Here is a 17,763-nt window from a genome sequence, read left to right as displayed (position 1 = left end):
TCTACTTTAATAATCATGGAGACTTTTATGTCTAAAACAAATGCTTAATCTTTATATCATGGTTGGCACTGTGCCTGCTTCCGGATTTAAATGACACGAGTTAACTCCCTGCTAACAGAAGAAGCGGAGCACTGTATCTTGAAGCACAGTATCACAGTGAAGCAACTTGGTCCTAAAAGTTAGTCAAAAAAGGAAAGAGACACTAGAGATGATCAAAATATACTGTGATGAGGATATATGTTCTTAGAGGACGGCCAGTAGTTCACATAATGTATACTTCAGTTAAAAGACAACAACAACATTTGATTTATATATCGCCCTTCAGGACAACTTAATGCCCATTCATAGCGGTTTACAAAGTATGTTATTATTATCCCCACAACAATAACCACCCTGTGAGGTGGGTGGGGCTGAGAGAGCTCCTAGAAGCTGTGACTGACCCAAGGTCACCCAGCTGGCTTCAACTGGAGGAGTGGGGAATCAAACCCAGTTCTCCAGATTAGAGTCCCACACTCTTAACCACTACACCAAACAAAGAAGGGAAGGGAAGCAGCAGCAAGGAGAGGAAGGTTGGGAACATCTATTTGTCAGTTGAGATCTGGGCTTAGCTTCTATTCTTCCTCTACTGCAGGCAATTAGCCTTGATATGGCCAGAAGCACAAGCCAAAGGGCTCGTGGCCTTAGGTGGTTAACCTACAGCTTGTCACTTGTGGCCATGCGTGAGTCAAGCTGGTGTATCTTGTCCGGAGTCTGAGGCTCATCCCCCAGACTTACCAAGAAGTGGGGGTGGGAGACAGTTGGAGGACCACTACCCAGCCACCCCAACAGACACCCTGGCCAGCACGGACCAACAATATAGGGGGAGAAAGAGGCAACCCAGCCACAGGAAAGTGGAGCAGCTACCAAGCCCCAGAGGATCAGAAGGAGCAGGTGGAAGCCAGCCCCACCCTCCAGCGGGAGACTAAGAGCCCTGACAGGGGAAGTATGGACAGCCAGGAGGGGGCCAGGACAGAGGGAGAAGGCACAAGAAATAGGGACAGCCAGCCATCAGCCAACCAGACAGCTACCTTACCGGCAGGACAGCAGAAGCAGCACAGGGCCACGCCCCAAGGTGCAAACAGGGGGGAAGGGAGTAATAGAGACCAGCTGAGGCTGCTGGAAGCTCAGAGCAGAGGAAGCTTGGCAGCCAGCCAAGAGATCACAGCTGTAGCTGTCCAGCGCAGTCAAACTAGCTACCCCAGGTGCAACTGCTTGAGGCAGCCCAGGCCAATGCTAGGAGGCAAATGAGGGTTGTGGCCTGGCAGGTGGAGCCTGGAATGCGGGACAGGATATAAGGGAAGTCAACCCACAGAGTGTGGTGGGTTGTGTAGGAAGAAGGAATGAGAGAACAGTAGAGACTGGGACCGGCAGCTGGGTGGGGACCTGTCATGCAAGGCAGCCGAGACAATGTCAGGTTGAAGAAACCTGTGAGTGGACTGAGAGGGTGTGAGGGTGAGGTATACCCCCCTCCTTCCACAGAGTGGGCTCCCGCAGATTCCCTGAAGGTCCTTTAAGGCTGAAGTCTGGCAGGCTGGCGCCTCACCGGGCGACAGCCAAGGCAGAACCTGACATATCTAGGACTATCCCACAAGGGATCTGAAGTAGAACAGCAGGATTTTAGTCTGGTGGCACCTTTGAAACCAACAAGATTTTCAGAGTGTAAGATTTTGAGAGTCAAAGCTCCCTTCTTCTGTCAAAAGAAAGGAGTTCTGATCCTTGAAAGTTTACACTCTGAAAATCTTGCTGGTCTCTAAGGTGCCACCAGACTAAAATTCTGTAGGACTATGCCAGAATGTGGTATATTGTGCAATTTTTTCTTTTTTTAAAAATTTAAATTGTATTCTGTAAACTACATGAATCCCCACTAAGAAGAAAAGCAGGGTAAAGAAAGTAATGGCAAGAGAAAAGATAATGCAACAAATGTCAGGAAACTTGCATCAGAAGAAGGAAAAGAGTTTGAATATGACATGGCTGCATACATAGGTGACTACTTCCTATTCTGTCAGGGCATGACAACTTTGATCAAGAAAACTTTTGTCTGAAAGCAAGGATACATAGGCTTTTCTGGTCGCTGTCCTGCAGCAAGGGACTTCTCTTCTTCGATAGGTTCTCCAGAGATTGGCCCCTTGGATACTCACCGAGAAGGGTCCTTCTTCTCTGAGGAAAGGAGGACATCTTGGGTGTTTCCCACCGTCCAATCGGGGAGGCAAGAAGTTAAAACTTCTTCCTCTTCCTTTGGTGTGTGTGGGACCACCCTCTCTCCTCAGTTCGGGTGATTCCCCTCAGTAGTATTCCTTCTGTCTATTCCTAAGCTGTCGGAATAAATTGTCACTCTTGAGATGAAGAGGAAAACACAATTAAGTAAAAAATACAAGAACACCATCAACTGACGACATCAATAGTCGTAATTAGTCGAACAAGAAGGACACAACAGTGTTTTACACAACTGAACCGTAAAAAAGAACATATAGAGTACATAACACGATACTGACACAGAACGTACGAGGATCCTGGGAGGGCAAGATGTCCTCCTTTCCTCAGAGGAGAAGGACCCTTCTCGGTGAGTATCCAAGGGGCCGTTCTCCCTCTGAGGCGGAGGACATCTTGGGTGCTCCCAAAGCAGTTCCCTATGTCCTGGGTGGGATGGATCCTTCGTCCTCTATTACGTGTTGAAGTACTCTGCGGCCAAAGGCCGCATCTGCCGAAGCATACGTGTGCAGGTAGTAATGTTTGATAAAGGTAGAAGACGAAGACCACGTAGCGGCCTTACATATGTCCTCTATTGAAGCATTTTTCCTGAGAGCTGCGTTAGTAGCTGCGCTCCTTGCCGAATGTGCCGTGATCCCCGACGGAACTTCCATCTTCATGGCTTTATAAGCCTCCTGAATGCATGACTTTATACTGTAGGCAATAGCAGCAGAAGACATGCGGTGGCCCAACTTAGGATGAGAGATGTTAATGAAAAGAGAGTCGGATTGGCGTATCGACTCAGTCCTGATTATGTATGCCTTGAGAGCCTGTTTCACGTCAAGGTTATGCCATTCCCTCTCCTTTGCATGTGTGGGATTCGGACAGAAGGATGGGAGATTAATCTCCTGAGATCTGTGGAATCTTGAGTGGGTCTTGGGCAAGAAGGTTGGATCCGTTCGGAGGACCACCTTGTCCTTATGAAAAATACACAGTTCTGGCCGAATTGATAGGGCACTCAACTCTGAGATACGGCGCGCCGAGGTAATGGCCACAAGGAAAATGGTCTTCAGCTTTAGCCAACGCAGCTGAATATCTCTAATGGGTTCAAATGGAGGTCGCGTGAGAGCGGACAACACCACGTTCAGTTGCCAAGTCGGGAACCTGTGTACTGTTGGCGGATTCAGCAGAGTAGCCCCTCTGAGAAACCTTTGGACATGAGGATGTGAGGCCAGTGGAGTCCCTCCTAACGCCGGTAGTACCGTACCTATGGCAGCAACCTGCTTCTTCAGCGTAGCGGGACGCAGTCCCCTGTCTAGCCCTTCCTGTAGGAAACCCAACACCGTAGTTTTGGAGGGTTGAGTAGGGTTGAATTTCTTGCGCTGACACCAGCGAACAAAAGCTTTCCATGCCGAATTATAGATTCTGATAGTAGAACTCTTTCTGGATGCCAATAGAGTAGAAACTATCTCTGTAGGGTAGCCTTCTAGCAGGAAGTGTCTCTGCTCAATTTCCAGCCGGTCAGCGACCACCACTCCGGCTTGGGGTGCCATATGGGTCCCTGCTGGAGCAAATCCGGTTGAATTGGGAGTTTGAGAGGAGGTGCTATGGACATGCGGTGTAGAGTGGCAAAACCATGGTCTTCTTGGCCACCAGGGTGCGATCAAAATTATTGTCGCTCGCTGTTCCCTCAACTTTCTTAGAATTTTCGGAATCATAGGTAGTGGTGGAAAGGCGTACAGGAGACCTGTTGGCCACTGAGAGTGGAGTGCGTCCGTCCCCTCTGCTCGAGGATGGTAGTACCGGGATAGGAATCTCGGTAGTTGGTTGTTTAGATGAGAGGCGAACAGATCCACCTTCAGCTGGCCGAAGCATTCTGACACCAGTAGGAAGACCTCTCTCTTCAGGGCCCACTCCCCCGGATGGAGAGCTTCCCTGCTCAGCCAGTCTGCTTGGACGTTGAGGATTCCCCTGATGTGTTCTGCCTGTAGTGACCGGAGGTTGAGTTCTGCCCAGCCGATGATCTTGTTGGCTTCTCGTTGTAGACGTGAGGACTTGGTTCCCCCTTGTTTGTTGATATACGCCTTTGCAGAAATATTGTCCGCTCATATCAGGACATGGCTATGGGCTATCCGGTCTCTGAAATACTTCAAGGCTAGAAGGATCGCCCTCATCTCCAGTACATTGATTGGCAGTTTCCTTTCTGTGTCGGACCATTCCCCATGGGCTGGATGGCCCTCCAGCGTCGCTCCCCAACCGAGCAGGCTGGCGTCCGTGAAGATCTGAACAAATCAAGGAGATAGGAAACTCTTGCCTTGGCGTAAGTTGCCCTCTATGGTCCACCATCGCATGCTCTCCCTGACTGGCAGAGGGAGCTGTATTTTGAGGTTGGATTTGTGTGCTATTTGAAATTGAAAAGGTCGGAGCACTGATTGCAGAGGCCGGAGATGATATCGTCCCCAGTAGATGGCTTCTGAGTGGGCTACCAGCAGCCCCATCAATTTGGATAGGTCCATAAGCGATGACGATGGTTGCCTGATTACATCCGAAGCTAAACGGATGAGCTTTGTCCGCTTCTCCTTCGGAAGGAACAGAGAGCCCTCCTTGGTGTCGAGTATAAGCCCCAGGTGCTCTTGTCGTTGCGACGGATTTAGAGAGCATTTGGTTCTGTTGATTAGGAAGCCGTGCCTCTCCAAAACTTGAATGACGAATGTTGTTTCCTTGACTGAGGCTTCTCGTGAAGGAGATCTTATTAGAATGTCGTCCAGGTAGGGATGCAGCTGGTAGCCCCTCTCCCTGAGCCAGACTATAGGTGTTACTAACAGCTTGGTAAATACCCTGGGTGCTGTTGCCAGCCCGAAGGGCATCGCTCTGAACTGGAGGTGAATGTCTTGTATACAGAATCGTAGAAATCTCCGATGAGCTGGGGTAATTGGTACGTGTAGGTAAGCCTCCATCAAGTCTATTGATGTTAGAAATTCGTCTTGTTGAAGAGCTTCTGCGATGGACCAAAGAGTTTCCATGCAGAACCTTCTCAACTTGATGAACTTGTTCACGTACTTGAGATCCAGAATGGACCTCCAGTCGCCATTTCTTTTGGGAACCGTAAAGAAGATTGAATAAACTCCCTGCCCCCTTTCCTCCTCGGGGACCGGTTCGACGGCTCCTATTTTGAGTAGATGTTGCATGGCCTGAACTGTGATGCCCCTCTTGTGAGGGTCTTTCTTGAGTGGCGAGATGAGGAATCGCTCCGGAGGAAAGGTAGAAAATTCTATCGCATAGCCTTTGGAGACAATCTCTAATGCCCAGGCATCCACCTTGGACTCTACCCAGGTTTGCTGGAACCTGAGCAATCGTCCCCCCACCGGAGCGTCTTGCGAGTCAGGGTCTCTGCCCTTTGTCCTCGGAGTCCTGCCTGCCACCACGATGTCCCTGCTGTTTGTTGAATTTGGAGTGAAAAGGACCCCTGCGTGATTGGGTTCGGGGAAGCGTCCAGTTGCGCTTTTGATCCTGTCGGCTTCTAGGCAATGTGTGATGAGATCTAAAAGAATGATAGCCGAAGGACCTTCTCTCCGGTCTTTTGATGGATTTTGGGAGCGCCTTCTTTTTGTCCTTAGTTTCGACTAGGATTTTTTCTAGCTGATCCCCAAAGAGCTTGCCGCCCTGGATAGGGTAGGACATCAGGATCAGTTTGGCTTGAAGGTCAGCTTGCCAAACCCGAAGCCATAACATGCGCTGCATGGCTGAGGAAGACGCCATTGCTCTGGACGTCATAGACAGTGAATCTAATGTAGCGTCCGCCGTAAAAGTGCAGGCCTTAAGTATTCTGTTGGCTCCTTCCAACAGTCTACTGTTGTTCTGAGGCAGCAACTGGATCAGCCTCCTGGTCCACACTACAGCTGCCCTAGAGACCACAGAGGCTATGGCGGAGGCCTTTATGGAAGTGGCCATGGCCTCATGTGCACGCTTTAAAATTGCCTCACCTTTCTTGTTGAGACCGTCTTTAATCATGCCCTGTCCATCCTCGGAGAGGAGTCCTTGAGACTGGAGTGCTGCCACTGGAGCATCTATGACCGGCACCTGCAAGAGCTCGTCAGCAAAATTAGGCAATGCATACAGCTTTTTCATGATATTGGGGACCTGCTTGGTGGCTGCTGGCAGTGACCATTCTGCTTTAAGCTGCCTTTCAAAGAAATCGGGGAAGGGAAAAACTCTGGGGTTGTTATCAGCCCTGGAAAAAAATTCCTTGTTCCCCTTAGGTCTAGACTTGGCCCCCTGTGGGGCAGTCTCCTCCTCCTCTCTTTTTTCAGACTTGTTCAGGTCCAATGCTGAAAGCGTTTTGGACAATAAATAATTGTAATCTTCCATCTGGAATAGCATAATGGATTGATCAGAGGATGCCGAGGCTAGCTCTTGTTCCTCCTCTGAGAGAAACTCCCCCTCCTCAGAGTCCTCGCCAAATGAGGAATCCCCCTCAACCCATCCGGGTGTTTTTCCCTGCTGGTTTTTTGGCTGCCTTAGTTGGCCAGGCTGCGGGCCGATCGTCCAGTCCCTGGGAGGTGCCTGGGATTGCGGCCGGAGTGGCGGGGGGGGGGACCCGGGCTCCCAGCTTGGCAGATGGACCAGAGCTCTTTCCTGAGTGACCATCTGATTGCTGCCAAAAAATCCGGGGGAAGATTAGGAGGAGAATCACTTACATGTCCCTCCAGAGTGCCAGTATCGGAGCCCTGCATCTGGAGTGATGAAGAAGGCCGCATCTCTCCAGTCGGGAGGTTGGCAACTGCAGCGGTGCGGTTTGGCAGGAAAGCAGCCGCTGCGGCTCTTCCCGCCGAAACAGGGCTCCTAGCAGCTGCACCCGTTCCTGTATCTTGAAGTTGCTGTGCGGCTGCTCCCGGCACCATCTGCGACAGACGGGGCCGTTTTTTGGCGGGCTGTTTCCTCTCCTCAGGCACTCTTCTGACGGGGGGCCGAGCAAGCCTCTGAGGCGAGTCGGACCCGGCCGGGCATGTTCCCGCCGTTGGAAGGACAGCCTCCGGGGAACAGCCCTCAGCCCTTTCCAGGAAGGAGTCTTCAGAGTCGGATGACTCGTGCGCTTGTCCCTCCATTCTTCTTCAGGCTCTTTGAAGAAGCCTTTACCCTTTCTTTCTCTCTCTCTCTCTCTCTTTTTAACAGACAAGACTGGAGAGAACAAACAGGAGAGGACAGACAAAGGGAGGTATAGACAAGGAGACTAAGACACTGGGTCACGAAAATACAGACGAATAGATTGAACAGGGTAGCTAAGCTATCCTAAAGAGCACTGCTCTCCCCTGAGGCAGGAAAAGAACTGAGGAGAGAGGGTGGTCCCACACACACCAAAGGAAGAGGAAGAAGTTTTAACTTCCTGCCTCCCCGATTGGACGGTGGGAAACACCCAAGATGTCCTCCACCTCAGAGGGAGAATGAGCAACTCTTTGGAAAAATAGGACTTTACTATCTGGGCTGGCTTTTGTTGGCCTTTAGTAGAATATGAAATCCCAGTCTTATGTTTAAGTTATCATAAAGTTTATGTAGGTAATTTTTCATCAGTGGACCTAATAAGTAATGGGTACAATGCATAGGTACAGACATAAGGACCTGCTGAATTAGCATCAGCACGCCAGCCTGCAGCGTATGTACAGCATCAAAAGTGAACTACCTTGCACTACCAAGTATAGACCATGCACTATCAATCATGGCTGGCCCTGTCCACCATACTGGGCCACTTGTTCTGCTACTGCTACAGGAAGCAAGACTAGTACCATTCAGCATACAGATCAGACAGACAGCAATGGATTTGCCAAATCAAATGGAAAACCCAAGGCCATTTGTTATGCCGTTATTTCTATCTCTGCACTTTTATTTATGTATAACACCTGTATGCTGACTTTCTTTCCAATTTAGGATCCCCAAAGTGATGAACCAGCACAACATGAAAACAATCTTTAAAATAAAACTAATAAAATTTAAAACAATGAAACACAGGCATGAATAGGAAGGAGGGCCACTGAAAGTTAATGAGGGAATGCCAAACAAATCAGAAAAGTCTTCACCTACTAGTGGAAGAAAATGATAGAAGTGGACAAATGAATCTCTCGGGGGAGGGAATTCCACAGACTGAGAAGACCTGTTCTTGGATGGCCACCCATCTAGCCTCAAATGATGGGGACACCTGAGCAGAGCCTCTGATAATGACGGGAGTTATCAGATAGGGTCATATGCGAGTAAGCAGCTCTTAAGGTATAGTTGGCCCAAGCAACATAAGGTTTTAAAGATCAACTTGTTCTCACTTTCTGGGTCCAAACATTTACATGAATCACAAAGCTGACTCTCATTTGTAGTAGACAAGTCAGTAGGCATGGACACTGGCACCTCCTCCTAAGGAACTTCATGTCCCTTTTGTTGTTGATGTTTGAGCTACAATACATGAGAAAACTTTCTGGACCACTTTAGCAGTCACTCTATGCCCATGTCAGCAGCAATGTCAGTATTTGCCGTGACATTTTAGACTGCAGTATGAACAAGGTTACTGGAATAGCATGGTGAGGGAGAAAAGAATCCCTCGGTTTCAACATACATAAAACTTCTGGAATATTGAATTCCATCCAGGTAGATCAGGAAGGGCAAAAAGAAACAGAACTAAGGAAATAGAAAAATGGAGGACAACAGCAGCAAGCAATTCCACAGTTGCTGAGATCTAAAAACCAGATAAGGACCTGAAAATTCTTGAGAATAAGAATTAACACACAGCCTGCTTTCCTGTTTGGTGCTGCTTAGATAGTACAGGCTGAATGTCCTGCATGCACAAGGCTAAACACAAGAATCTTCTGAAGCAGCATCGGCGCTCTAGACAGTAGAAATGTTAAATCTACTCTTACAGGATAGCTGTATCAGAGTGGGCTTGGGTCAGTCACAGCTTCCCAGAGCTCTCTCAGCCCTACTCACCTGAAAGGGTGATTGTTGTGGGAAATAATAATTACATATTTTGTAAACTGCTCTGAGTGGGTGTTAAGTTGTCCTGAAAGGCGATATATAAATCAAATGTTGTTGTTATAAGAATGACCTTCTGCAGGACATGAGAGTGTTGGTCAAAGAGCAATGGTGGAACAGAAGCTGCATCTCCACCAGGCTCCCAAAGTCTTGGGTTTGTTATTGGCAGCGATTCATGCAGAACTATTACTGTATATCATCATCATCTCCAATCATCTCTCTTTGGCTTGAGGATGATAACTGGTGCATATTTCATGGCATAACATTTTTTTTATAAATTTTTTTATTTTTAATTGCTAACATCAAAAACTACAAAAAAAAGGGGAAAAGGGAACAGGGGGAGAGGGAAAAAACAACATAAAAACACACACACTACATCTACAAGTATTGCATTCCCTTCATAATACAATTATTTAAAGTTAAACTTTCTAATATGCTATTAGATTGGTAGATCTTATAAAATACGTACAGTCAGGATCAGGTCTTCTCCCCCCCTCCCCGCGTCTCGGTCTCAGTTCTCTTTGAACAGCTACAGTAGCTGCACTCACTCCCTCCTCCCCACTCCCCCCTTCAGATTCTAAATCTTCTTCTTGCTGGAACTCTTGATGATTAAACACAAAGTCCCTCAGCTGTACTTCCGATATTATCTTGTAGGCTTTGTCTTTATATCTGAACCAGATACCTTTCGGAAGTAACCATTTGTATTTTATTTCACGCTTCCTCAGAAGAGCTGCAAACCTTTTATATTTGAATCTTCTTTTCCGAGCTAAAAATGGAACGTCCTTCAATATCTTAATCAAGTCCACATTGTACGAATTATATAAGATGGTGTCCCGAGTCTTCTTAGATGAAAAATCAATAATAATCTCGCGAGGCAGCTGACGCTTTATTGCATATTTTGAAAATGTCCGACGGACTTCCAGAATATCGCTTTTTAACTCTTCTTTAGTTGCCTTTGCGGATGACGCCAAAAGTTCCGACACCAAATCCTTTAAGTTTTCACTTTCCTCCTCCTTCACATTCTGAAGACGCAATACCGTCTGAGCACGATCCACTTGTAATCCTATCAATTGATTCTCCAAAAGCTTTACTTCTTTGTTTGTTGCTTTCATGAGTACTGCATTTTCCCGAGCAGACTGCTCTGCCCCAGACGCTGCATCTTTAATGGTTTTCACTTCATTCTCAACTGAGCCAACCCTTTGTCTGATTTCATTTAGCTTATCAACAAAGGGCTTCATAACTTCAACGGCCGACCATTTAACCACCTCTTCAAGAGTTTCTCCCTTCCCCTGTAGTGTCGCCAAAACGTATTTGCTCACAGCAGGGCTCTGCTTTTTCGTCGCCATCTTAGGGGGGGGGAGTCTGCCAACTAAGTTCCGAAACTCAGTGAAGGGGAAGATATCCGGACCTTCTTAGCTTCAACTCCCACCAATCCTTCGCATACACTTGGAATAACAGAAGGGATTCGCTTACTTACAGGTTTTCACCTTAAATCTGCTTGTTGCCATTCTCCATGGCCCGGCAGCACGCGATGTGCTGCGCAAGTCTGCCGGCCTCCGTAGGAGCAAACGGGCCATTTACCCCCTGCATTGACTTCAGGGGGCTCTTCCCGCAGCACTCCGGACCCTGACCCCCTCACTGGGAGTCCTGGGGGTTAACCCTTGCAGGTCAACCACCCGGTCAGGCTGCTCGGCCACTTCCTCCCGGACTTGCGGAAAGCAGCGTCCGACATAGCCAGGAAAACGAAAACGAATCGGCATAATATGAAGCTTTCCCCCACAGAAATAGTTTCTGATAATCTCTCACTGCTCATACCACCAATAGTGAAGCTATAAAACAGAAGAGCGATGGTGGGAGCCTCCTCTAAAAATCATGATTTAACAGCAGCCAACTAAGTTTGAAGATTAGAAGAGACTCTGTAGAAGTTGCTGCTGCCTCCAAGAGAGACAGGAAAAGATAAGGAATAAAGGTTGACTGTCATAGTCTTGCTAGCATTCCTCATGATTGTAAGAGCTGCTTTTGACGTTTTTTAGCTATAATTACAGACTTGGACTAGGAAAACTGTAGCAATGCCTAGGCCTGATTAAATGAATTAAATTACTTCATTAAAAAAATAACCAAAGCAGAACATAATCCTTTTGATCAAATGTGGTTTAACATACTAACTTTATCCATGAAACCTTGCTTCCTTTCACACGCTGTAAAAACAGAGAGTACATATATCTGGCATTTTTTTCAATTCTGTATATTCTTACTGATTTAAAGTAAAAAATATTAGCATGCATCTTATCTGCATTCCAGTGATATCATCCGTGTTGCTTAAACTTTGTATGGATCACTGTATTATATATTTGCATCCTATAAGAGTGCTGCTTGCAGTTATCTCAACTACCCAACTCAATAAAGCGAGATGCTAGGATCATCAAAGAATGTCACAGGTTGTTGGGTTTTTCTATTGTGAAATTTTCAGTAGATTTCAAGTGAACTTTTTATTACCAAGATATAGAGAAGTCTGGCTCTCAGGTTGACCTCTTCTGGTGGCAAGCATTTTCTGGATTAAAATCCATTAGACAAATAAATGCAAATGTATTTTAACTTAATTTTAAATATTACAGTTTCCTTTGTCCTGCCTGCCTCCCCTGCTTCATTATTCTCTCCCGACTGCCTTGGCCTATGTGTCTACTAGCTCTCTTTCTTGTCTGTGTATACAATTTCACCTTCTAAAATGTTTACTGTGGGATACTGCAGATGAAAATGGAATATAAGGAGCCGATACTTTTAGTTATGATACTCAAGGACCAACTTAATCAGCAAGATAAGGAACTGTAGGAGCCAAAAGCAGAACTCACTCCATGCTTAACAACAGTGCAAGCAAGTGATGGGATGAAGAAGTCAGATCTCATCTGTCCGCACATCCCTGATTCCACCAAGGTCAACCTGGCTCCGAACCCTAAGCAATCAAATTACATACCACCCAGGCTTCTCCTTGCCAAATATTTACTGATGCTCAAAGGAGGGGGGCCAAATCCCTTCTGCCTAGCTGAAAGGTCTTTGGTTCAAGGATAATGGAGCCTCAAGAGTTTCCTGTCTCCATTTCCTGAGCGGTACTCCAACCCCAAGGTCCTGGTCTAAGGAATTTCCCCTTCATCCTTCAAATAATGTCTTATGGTGCTCACCTAAGCTTTATAATTAGAGCTGAATATTCTTTGCCTGCACTAATATTACTGCAAGGGAGACCAGCTCAGTTTGGTCTCTCCTACTGTCACTGTCTTCATGGCCTGAATCAGGTCATGCTGCTGACCTCCAATAATGTCATAATCATCCTGAGAGAGCTGCCCTCCATTGCACATGTACAGGCAAAGACAGCGATGCTTCATGTCTGGGTATGCAATCCAAGCACCATACACCATATTTCATTGTTCCATTCAGTTTTTTGTGAGTACTCGCAGTATGTCTGTTGAACAATCCTAAGCAGATCTATCAAAAGTATGCCACATTTTATTTAATAGGGATTACTGCCAGGAAAGTGTTCTTAGGATAGCAGCCCTTGGTGCAAGGAACCCCTCCACTCTCTCTGGCGCAGCATGTCAGCCAATATTACCAAGATATAGAGTTAATAGTCAACTTTAGAAACACACTTAAAACTTACACTAAAATACTCCAGGCACCATTATATATAGGCTACTTTAGGTACTGATTAAAAACCTACATAGGTCATAGCTGTGGGCAGAATGCATAGCTAAGGGCAGTCATAGAAGAGGTGATGATCTTAGATGGAATAAGAGGGGGGACACCCGCTGGTCCTCACCCAAAGGCTCATTGGAACATCTCCATTTTACAGGCCCTGTAGACCTATAATAGGTTCTGCAGGGCCCGGATCTCCACTAGGAGAGTGTTCCACCAGGCTGGGGCCAGGGCAGAAAAAGCCCTGGCCCTGGTGGAGGCCAGATGGATGTCCCTCGGGCCGGGGACCACCAGGAGTTGTTTGTCCTCAGAGCGCAGCGCCCTGCATGGGACGTAATGGGAGAGGTGGTCCCACAGGAATGCCAGTCCCAGTCCGTGAAGGGTTTTAAACACCAAAGTTAACACTTTGAACTGGATCCAGAACTCCACTGGGAGCCAGTATTACTATTTACCAAGAAAGTGATGATCGGCTCGCGGTATGCCCCTTTAAGAAAATGACAGACCGCAACTCTTATCTGCACTATTGGTGCTTTCATTTGTGCCACATTAGAAATAATATTCGGCCAGTTTTTGAGCGTCAAAAGGAATTCAACCCAACAAATCAGTTCTGCAAATAGCAGCAGGCACATGTTCAGGAGTTTAAATGGAGATGGTATCCTGAGAGTACTGTAGATAGAGTACAGCAATGGGCAGAACAGTATAATAGACAGGATCTTATGACAACACGTAGGACCAATTCGGGGTATAGACTGAAGTGTGTGTTGGACTATACCCCACTAACATTTGCCATTAAAAAGGCCATCATTGAGTACTGGCATTTGGTGGAAGATATCCCTTGCTGCCATGCTCCACCCACAATAGCATTTCTCAGGACCACGAACATCAAGGACATGCTGATTAGATCTGAATTTGTGAGCACCCCAAAGATAGATTCTAGGGGTCTCCCCAGGGGACATTATAGTTGCGGCAATTGTAAAATCTGCCCTTTAGTAGTGAATGTAAAGGAGCTCCTAGCACTAAATGAAGGAAAACAAAGATTTTAAATTTGCAATACAGAGAATGTGGTGTATTTGATCAAGTGTAAATGTGATATTTTGTATGTTGGCAGCACCACACGTCAGGTGAAACAACGCGTGTTTGAACATCAATCTTGTATAAGAAACCAGGTAGCAGAAGCACCTATGGTTTCCCATTTTGTGGAAGTGGGTCACAGTGAAACTGACTTGAAATACACAGTGCTATATGTGTCCAGAGAAAAATGTCTGGAGGCAATCAATACAGATATTCATAGAAAGGAGGCTTATTGGATTTATAAGTTGAAAAGTTTGACTCCGGGGGCATGAATATCAACAATGATTACACTTGTTTCCTTTAACCAGTTATGGGGGCATTCGACTTAAGTAATATCTCTTTAAGTATTTTTGATACATGGCAGCCAGGTGTAAATGATTAGTATAAATGGCTATCAAACACTTATCTTGCACGCAGCCATTTGAAGGAGCGGGAATCAACGTCTAGATGATTAATGCAGGAATAGTATGTGAATATATATTGGAATCTTTTAAATGGATTGTATTAATCTCTTATGCTGTAGAATAGTACATTTTGTATGTTCTTTTATTAAGGATATGAATTTATGAATGCAATAGACATCAGTACCAGCGTGCCAGCCTGTGCCATCTTTGATAAATATCAGAAATGGGACCAAAAAGGAGAACCAGATGGTCACTATTTGCCAGGCAATACAATTGGTGCCCCTCACACTACCCTTTGATGAACTGTGCATAACGGACAATCTTCCTTGGACTTTTTAGCTTAATGTGCTTGACTTTGAAGATGTATGCCTTGTACTATACCACTGATGAAATGGTGCTTCTCTTTGTATGAGCAATTGTAACATTGTAACTGATGAATACTAGCACTTTGAACGAGTATTTGCAATATTGTTTCTATTGAATATTGACACTTTCAAGGTATAATACATAGGAATTATGAATAGATGATCTATCTTAAGCACTAGCACTTTCTGTACAGTTCTCAGGGTTGTCTTCCTGTGTGTTATTAATGTTTGGAAAGTAGTATATTGAGATAAAAGCAGGGCTCATTTTGAGGGGGAACATGCCGGAACACCATTCTGGCAGTTCCTCCAACAGGTCACGTGTCAGGTGGCCCTGCCCACCCGACTTTTGGCCATTTTGGACCATTTCGGCCTTGACTGGGGCCGAAATGGCCCATATCAGGTCGGTGCTGGGTGGGGGAACTCTCCCCTGCCCAGCACCGACACGATCCCAGCCGTTTCAGCCCCAATCCAGGCCCCAATTGGCCAGTTTTGGGGCCAAAACAGCCCAGATCAGGGCTGAAACAGGCGAGACTGGGTCGGGCCCCCACCTGGCACTGACCCGATCTGGGCCATTTTGGCCCTGATCCGCCCCCAAAATGGCCACTTTGGGCCATTTTAGGCCCATTTCTGCAAGGATTGGGGCCAAAATGGCCAGGATCGGGTCACTGCCGGGGGAAGCACCCACGCCTTTGAAGCTGCCCATACTTTAAGGAGGCATTTGGAGATTGCCCCCAGACACACACTACCAATTTCATTGCCATCACAACTTCTCTATTCTTCCATTGCCTTTAGCATACTGTAAAGCTGGCTGATGAAGGAGCCAAAGTTAATGACGAGGAGACTCAAGGGAAATGGGCAGAAAAAGGCAAGACAAGAATATGAAAGGTGACACATAGGAGAAATAGGAGTAGGAGAAAAGAAGGAAATGTGAACATGGCAAAGGAGGGCAAAGAAGGAGGAAACTTTAAAAGGGTTAAGGAAGAAATGATGAAGGGGTCAAGAAGGAGGGCTGCATGCAAACATCAGGTAGCTTTGTCATAAAAGCAAGATGCTGCAATGTTGCCTGGAACTCTTTCTAGCAGCATGATTCTAACACTTGCTAGCCAAAGTCTATCTAATATATAACCTCAGCCTTCTTCCAGAGCATTTAGGACACTGTACATGGTTCTTCTATCCATCCTCACAGGTACACTGTGGGGGAAGTTAGGCAAGAAGAGTCACGGGTTCAAGGTCACGCATCAAGCTTCATGACATATTGGAGATTTCAACACATCTCACAAATCCCAACCTGACACAGTAACCACTTCATAGTTTCAGATGGGTAGTTGTGTTGGTATGCAGTAGAGTATCAAGGTTCGAGACTAGTAGCACGTTAAAAGCCAACAAGATTTTCAGAGTATGAGCTTTTGAGAATCAGAATTGTAGTACACAACAGAATTAAGAAGGCTGAAAAAAACAGCAAAATAATATTCTTGCTGAAGAACAAAATCCACTGCAAGATTTGAGTCCAGTGGCACCTTAAAGACCAACAAGATTTTCAGGGTGTAAGCTTTTGAGAGCCAAAGCATCCTTCTTCAGATATCTTCAGTCAGGACAAAGACTGTAATATTAATTTCAGGCCTCTAAAAATAAGACTATTTTGGCAATTAAAATAATTCTGAATACATATAAGAACCTCTACTAGAAGTGTTTTTTTTTCACTTTCAAAACACATACTCACCTGATATTTTTATATTTTAAGAGGTGAGTAAGATGAATCCAGTACTGCCAAACAGTTTGAACACATGATTCTTCCTGTGTAATTCCAGTGGACAGTGAGACTTGCCCCCCAAAAGGTAGGAACATGCTACTAACGAACTATATTTATAGAAAATAAACGTCAACAGGTACCTTCAGTTGGCTCATTTTATTTTTTTATGCTTCAAATGAGAAAAACATTGTCTTTAAGACAGGAACTTCCTTAAAACAGTTAAAAAATATATATCTTATTCCTGTGGTTGGAAATGCTGTCCATAGGCTAAAAGAACTAAGATAATTTGTTAGAGAAAGAAAGCGATAAGAACCTAAAATTTCACCCAACCCACCTACATACAGCTTCTGAATGTCAAAAGGTTGCATGATCTCAGTGCACTAAGGCAAAGCAGAAATATGTGCCTTTTCTGAAACGGAAAATGAATATACAACAGTTCAAACATTGTTTTGCAATTTTAAAAAGTATAAAAATGTGCTTAATTAAATGGCTTTACGTGCAAGCCTTGAAAGCACATTCTGAACTGTGTTTTAAAACTCTTGCTTAGGGATATTTCCTGTGCATTTGCGCTCTTCTAAATCCATTGAAGTAAATGGGCTTAAGAGTATAACTCTGCTCATAACTGTACTGTAAATACTCTGTATATAAGAACATATCACCACACAAAACTGTCTACCATGGTTAATGGCATAGCCGCTAAATTTGGAAAAAAATTCTGTGACACACTGAACATGAGAGTTGTACGATGGAGGTAGATAGACAGATAATCCACATACGCTATCGATCTGTATATGAATTTTAAAAGTTATTACATAAACATTGTATGATCAAAATCTCCTGAAGATATAAATTAAGGATGTATTCAGACATTTAACAGTGGTTAAGTGAAAATGGATAAAAAATTATCTTGTTAGTGGGTTCATGTGCACCTTGACCTCTCCCCTTCTTACGAGGAGAATCACAATAATTATATATCTAATTTTCAACATGGCCCCATCTATGGATACTTAAATCCAGAGACTAGAATCATGCACAGACAGCGGCCATTGCTAACCAAACACACCATTATTGCCAGTTCAAGTCCTGGTTTCTGTCAGTAAAAGCAGGCAACATAGGCCTTTCCAGTGCTGCTTTGGGCTCCAATGTGCGCTCTCTTTCTCTCTCTCTCAAATGCCAGCAACAGCTCTCTCCCACTCCACTGTCTGTTTGCTGAAACTGAAAACCAGAGCTGGTCATGGCTTTTTTTTGTTCGTAC

General features: G+C 45.5%; 1 protein-coding gene across 8 annotated transcripts in view; it reads right to left on the bottom strand.

The window, feature by feature from the left end:
* IFT80 (intraflagellar transport 80) overlaps positions 1 to 17,763 on the bottom strand; it is a 112,584-nt gene that overhangs the window by 72,515 nt on the left and 22,306 nt on the right. The window lies entirely within an intron of this gene.

The sequence above is a fragment of the Eublepharis macularius genome, chromosome 6, assembly GCF_028583425.1.
Source record: "Eublepharis macularius isolate TG4126 chromosome 6, MPM_Emac_v1.0, whole genome shotgun sequence".
Lineage (NCBI taxonomy): Eukaryota > Metazoa > Chordata > Lepidosauria > Squamata > Eublepharidae > Eublepharis > Eublepharis macularius.
Note: the sequence above shows the minus strand (reverse complement) of the source record. Positions and strands in the feature narration are given on the sequence as shown.